The sequence below is a fragment of the Rattus norvegicus genome, chromosome 1, assembly GCF_021556685.1.
Source record: "Rattus norvegicus strain SHRSP/BbbUtx chromosome 1, alternate assembly SHRSP_T2T, whole genome shotgun sequence".
NCBI classification, from domain to species: domain Eukaryota; kingdom Metazoa; phylum Chordata; class Mammalia; order Rodentia; family Muridae; genus Rattus; species Rattus norvegicus.
Window position 1 is genome coordinate 72,720,139 of NC_141534.1, and position 6,065 is coordinate 72,726,203.

The 6,065-nt window shown below is 40.0% G+C and overlaps 1 protein-coding gene across 1 annotated transcript in view; it reads right to left on the bottom strand.

Moving 5' to 3' along the window:
* Window positions 1-5,486, bottom strand: part of Zfp758 (zinc finger protein 758) — a 46,678-nt gene extending 41,192 nt beyond the window's left edge. The window contains 2 exon segments of the mRNA XM_087605939.1: window positions 4,168-4,318; window positions 5,396-5,486. The gene's annotated coding sequence lies outside the window, so the exon portion shown is untranslated.
* Between the last annotated feature and the right edge of the window lie 579 nt (window positions 5,487-6,065).

A 6,065-nucleotide genomic window follows, 5' to 3' on the forward strand; every position in this document is an offset into this window, starting at 1 on the left:
CTGAGGAATGCCGAATGGCTGAGAAACACCTAAAGAAATGTTCAACATCTTTAGTCATAAGGGAAATGCAAATCAAAACAACCCTGAGATTTCACCTCACACCAGTGAGAATGGCTAAGATCAAAAACTCAGGTGACAGCAGATGCTGGCGAGGATGTGGAGAAAGAGGAACACTCCTCCATTGTTGGTGGGATTGCAGACTGGTAAAACCAGTCTGGAAATCAGTCTGGAGGTTCCTCAGAAAATTGGACATTGAACTGCCTGAGGATCCAGCTATACCTCTCTTGGGCATATACCCAAAAGATGCCTCAACATATAAAAGAGACACGTGCTCCACTATGTTCATCGCAGCCTTATTTATAATAGCCAGAAACTGGAAAGAATCCAAATGCCCTTCAACAGAGGAATGGATACAGAAAATGTGGTACATCTACACAATGGAATATTACTCAGCTATCAAAAACAACAAGTTTATGAAATTCGTAGGCAAATGGTTGGAACTGGAAAATATCATCCTGAGTGAGCTAACCCAATCACAGAAAGACATACATGGTATGCACTCATTGATAAGTGGCTATTAGCCCAAATGCTTGAATTACCCTAGATCCCTAGAACAAACGAAACTCAAGACGGATGATCAAAATGTGAATGCTTCACTCCTTCTTTAAATGAGGAAAAAGAATACCCTTGGCTGGGAAGGGAGAGGCAAAGATTAAAACAGAGACTGAAGGAACACCCATTCAGAGCCTGCCCCACAGGTGGCCCATACATATACAGCCACCCAATTGGACAAGATGGATGAAGCAAAGAAGTGCAGACCGACAGGAGCCGGATGTAGATCGCTCCTGAGAGACACAGCCAGAATACAGCAAATACAGAGGCGAATGCCAGCAGCAAACCACTGAACTGAGAATAGGTCCCCCGTTGAAGGAATCAGAGAAAGAACTGGAAGAGCTTGAAGGGGCTCGAGACCCCAAAAGTACAACAATGTCAAGCAACCAGAGCTTCCAGGGACTAAGCCACTACCTAAAGACTATATATGGACTGACCCTGGACTCTGACCCCATAGGTATCAATGAATATCCTAGTAAGAGCACCAGTGGAAGGGGAAGCCCTGGGTCCTGCTAAGACTGAACCCCCAGTGAACTAGACTATGGGGGGAGGGCGGCAATGGGGGGAGGGTTGGGAGGGGAACACCCATAAGGAAGGGGAGGGGGGAGGGGGATTTTGCCCGGAAACCGGGAAAGGGAATAACACTTGAAATGTATATAAGAAATACTCAAGTTAATAAAAAAAAAAAAAAAAAAAAAAAAAAAAGGAAAAAAAAAAAAAAGAAAACTGCAGCTTGACACATTTCTATTGGCTACTACTGATTTCAGCTATAAACAGTGGTGGCTAGCTTAAGCAATATCTTTTGAGATATCTGGACCTTTTGGGACTTTTCTCCTAAGACCTTGGCTATCACTAGGGGTGGAGTTGGGGATGCTATGGTTGTCTCAGTTTCTGAAACAAGCTGAGGGTTTTCCGTGATTAAGTTCAATCTAAAGGCAAGTTAAACATAAAATGGAGCCTAAAAGTAATATGGGGGTTGTGCAGCTATGCAGAGCCATTCACTTATAAACCAGCACAAAGTTCAAGTGCGAGAGGGTCAAACACAGCAATGTAAGATCAAACACATTGAATCTGACAGAAGATAAACTGGGGGAAAAAAGTGAACATATTGTTATAGAGAGGACATTCTTTAAAAAACAAAAACAACAAACCAAATAAACAAAACCAAACATAAATAGCATAGGAACTGAGATCAACAATTAATAAATGGTACTTCAGGAAACTGAAAAGCTTTTATAAAGCAAAGGACACCATCACTTGGACAAAGCAGAAGACCATAGAGTGTGAAAAGATTTTACCAATTCTACTTCCCATAGAGAACTAATATTCAAAATATAGCAAGACTCAAGAAACTAGATGTGAAAACAAACAGTCTAAATTAAATTGGTTACAAGTTTAAACAGAGGATTCTAAATGGAGAAAACTCAAATGGCCAAGAAACACATAAAAAATGTTCAACACCCTTAGCCTTCAGAGAAATACAAATTGAAACTACTTTGACATCCTATTTTATACTTGTCAGAATAGGTAAAATCAATACACAAGTGACAGCTCATGCTGAAGAGATGTGGAGTAATAGAAACATTTCTCCATTGCTGGAGGGAGTGCAATCTTGTACAGCCATCAAGGAATCAGTGTGACAGTTCCTCAAATTGACTGGAATAAAACTACTACAAGAGCCACTCATACTCCTCTAGGACAAATACCCAAAAGATGCTCCAACCTACCCAAGGACCCTTGATCAAACATGTTCATTGCATCTTTTTCCATAATAGCCAGAAATTGAAAACAACATATATGACCCTCAACCGACATATAAATAAAGAACATGTGGTACATGTACACAGAGAATTACTCCGCGATTAAAAAAACAAAACAAATAAAATAGCCAGACATCATGATTCATGTCTCCAGAGTCACCAATGGCTTTGAGGCTGTCACTATGGCCCATAACAAAGCCACCAACATTATTTAAAAAATAGAGAACAATATTAATTGCAGAGACCCAAAGAAATTGTTTCAGCATTTGCTGCCAAGAGCGTTGGAAACAAGTATGGTAGGTAAGAGGAAAAGCAAACTCTATCAACTTATAAAACAAAGAATATTAACAAATGATCAAATGGTATATTTCCAGAAAACATGATCAACCTGAATGCATTTCACAAAAGTTTCCAAGTGCATAAAACAATCATGACATGACTGTAGGAAGCAGAGAGATGGTGATACAGATAAGTTTCAATATCCATCATTTAGAAAGACAACCATGAACAGCTCTGAAAACCACTAAAGAGGAGGAGGCCTCAAAAAAAAAAAAAAAAACCATCGACACACTAGTAGAAGACAAACAATCTTCTCAAACTTCATGCAGAATTCTTGAGTGTGGCCATGTCAGAACAAGTCAGCAAGGCCAGATGGTGCAAGCCTTTACCCCAGCACTGGAGAGGCAGGGTCAGTGGATCTCTCTGTTCAGGGGTAGCCTTATCTACAGAGTTCCAGACTGCCAAGACTACCTAGACAAAGTGTTTCGAAAAACAACAGTAAGAACAAAGAAAAAATTCTTCAAACCTAGTAAAGATTACAGTAAAAAAAAAATGTCTATACACCTAATCCTTGAGAGATTTGAGGCCTCAGGGGGCAGGGAAGTCTGGTGAGGTGGGGATGAAGGGTGGGGATGTCCTCTTGGAGAAGTAGGGCGGTGGTGAATGGACTGTGAAAAAAGATTAAGATATAATAATGATGAAAATTTTAAAAAATTGAAAAACATGTCTTCTCTAAGAACCTGGATGCTGACATCAGTAGAAGGCACAAGAACACATAAAAGACATGAATACTGAGTTACTGCTAACATGTTCTCATTCAAACATGTGAAGAAATAGAAAAGAATGTTTTGAAGATTGGAGATACCAAAATATACAGACATTTTAAAATATAAAGAAATCAAAACCAAAAAAAAAATTTAAAATAAGTTAAGGATCAAACCCAAAGGTGATTTCAAAATATATTAAAATTATAGCACTACAAATCTTGCACAGTTGACAGGAAGATGCACAACAGCAGGTATCAGTGGGAAGGTAATATAGACAGTTTAATACTATGCAAAGATATTAAACAAATCTTATCAACATCCTGTTTGCATTATTTTAGAATACAGAGAAATTAAGCATAAAAGATAAGAAAACTTAAAGGAACTACAAAATGCTCCAAAACTTTATGAGTAGAAAAAACTAAGAGGCATCGATTGTTCTGACTAAACAATATATTAATATGTTAACAATGATAATATTTAATATTGGTAAGAAGATATAATCAGGGATGTGATTGGGAAGGGACAGCATCCCGCACATTCAAAACTAATTCAAGTACATTTGTCTCTGTGTATTAATCCTTACATAGACAGTCTTCTAGTACCTACAATGGGAATATTCTGACGTTATTCTCACTGCAATTAGCTAGAAATATTTGGAAGGAAATAGAATCTGGCGAAACAAATCTCATGTTCTCTTTCTACTGTGACTTGAGCCCCTCCCCATCCCTTCTTCATTCCCTCTAACATACCTGAATAAGTTGCTACAGTTTCCTGTCTTCACCATCCAGGGCTCTCAGATTCATAGGTGAGCAGAACTGGCTGAGGAGTGTGACCCTTGCATATGGGAAAGAGTCTTCAGAAAGCACCCAGAACTTTTCATGGAACAAAAATAAATGATGCCTCCAAAAGGATAAACATGAAGGAGAGAAAAAATATTACAAATAAAAATGTCTCTTTTCCTGTAAGGATTTAACAGTACTCTGTGAGATGTGAGTCTCGTTCATACACAGCTGAGACACATGCAGAGGTATTTTCCCTAGAATCCTGAGGAGGAGCTGGAGAGACTGCAAGAAAACTATTGTCACCCATAGAAATCAAACTACTAGACTTGTCCAAAAGGAGATCTGTGCAGAAAGCCCTGTCAGTGGGGTCTAGGCATTCCCATTCCTCCTACAAGAAATTCACATTCGCAGCAATGAATGAAAACAAACTCTAAAAATACAAATAACAATCTAGCCATATCTATAAGGGCAGAGTGCTTTCCTTAAACCAAAGTGACAATTTTCTGGTACAATGAAGTGATCATAATTATTCAAAACATGCTTCCTAAAGCTTTATTTTAATCTATAGTGGGTTTCTAATTATACAATTAGTGTGGTCTGATACACTCACACTGCAATACTGGGCTTGCTTGGACCTAAGGAGTAACATAAGAACTCAGCCTATATAGACATATTTCTGAATGTTTTACTTACACCCTAAACTGCATACAACTCAAATGCAAAATTCATGGCCCCTAATAAGTCTCCTTAGTAAATATTAGTATTTACAACCATAAACAGTAGCGCTCAATAAAATATATTTTTGGTTTAATAAATCTGCAGTGGTTCCTCATGAAGCTCTCTGGGGATGCCTATTAGCCAGAGCCAAAGGTATTCTCCTGAATAAGCAACTGAAACAAGACAGTGAGAAAGCAAGAATGAATTTATTTTCCACTATCTATGTAATTGCCAAATTAGGAAATACGAGATAATGCAACTGCCCTTTTACGAGTTATTTTATGACTAAATATTCTGGTAAATGTAGGATAAATGAAAAAAAAAATCACGACAAATCCCAGTTCACAAAATCTCAAACTTTCCGACAACGGTAAGATAACCACAACAGAATTGTGAGAGCAGCGTCCTTAATGTCAGCTGCGGAAAATACACCCCAGCTCCGCTCCCTCCCGTTTCCCAGCCCCGCAGCTCCTCTGACCTGGGAGGTTCCAGGACCTCTAAGCTGCGGTTCCCGCCGCTGTGCAGCTGACTGCCGTACTTCCGTTGCCCACAAGCATAGAACTGCGTCTGAGAAGACTTTTCCGGGATCCAGAGAGAAGTAGGAGGTGGAAACCGGAAGGTAGCAAGACGATTGGTGGGTGCTCCTGTCACTCGGGCCTGGAGCTTAGGAGTTGCTCTCCTAGACCCGCCCACTGAACCTTGATTACAGTCACGTAGTTCCCCTAAACACTTTACCCACAAGTGCTTTCTCCTCCTTAATTACTACTGTAGACTCCTCCCTCTTTTTTTTCTGTTGTCTTCAATGTTGCGACCCGACTGTATCCCTGACCCGGGGATTCCGTTCCCTCCTTCTCAGTTCTCAGTCTTCCTGCCACAGAGTTCCAGCTGGTAGGCTGCCCTGGACCTGCTCTGCACAACCTCCCTATGTGCTCACTGACAGCCTAGACCCAAACTGGTTCTGGTAGGATTCTGCACCTGACGTCTGATAGTGTGTTCTGAAACCCTCTGATAATAGGTAGGCAGCCACACTTGTTAGCTTGGAATACAAGCCTCCTGGGCTACAAACTCACAGCAAAAGTACAACCAACAGCCGGGATTCCAATTTCTTTTGTTGCATCCCCAACACACAATACTAAAAATGAGTCAAA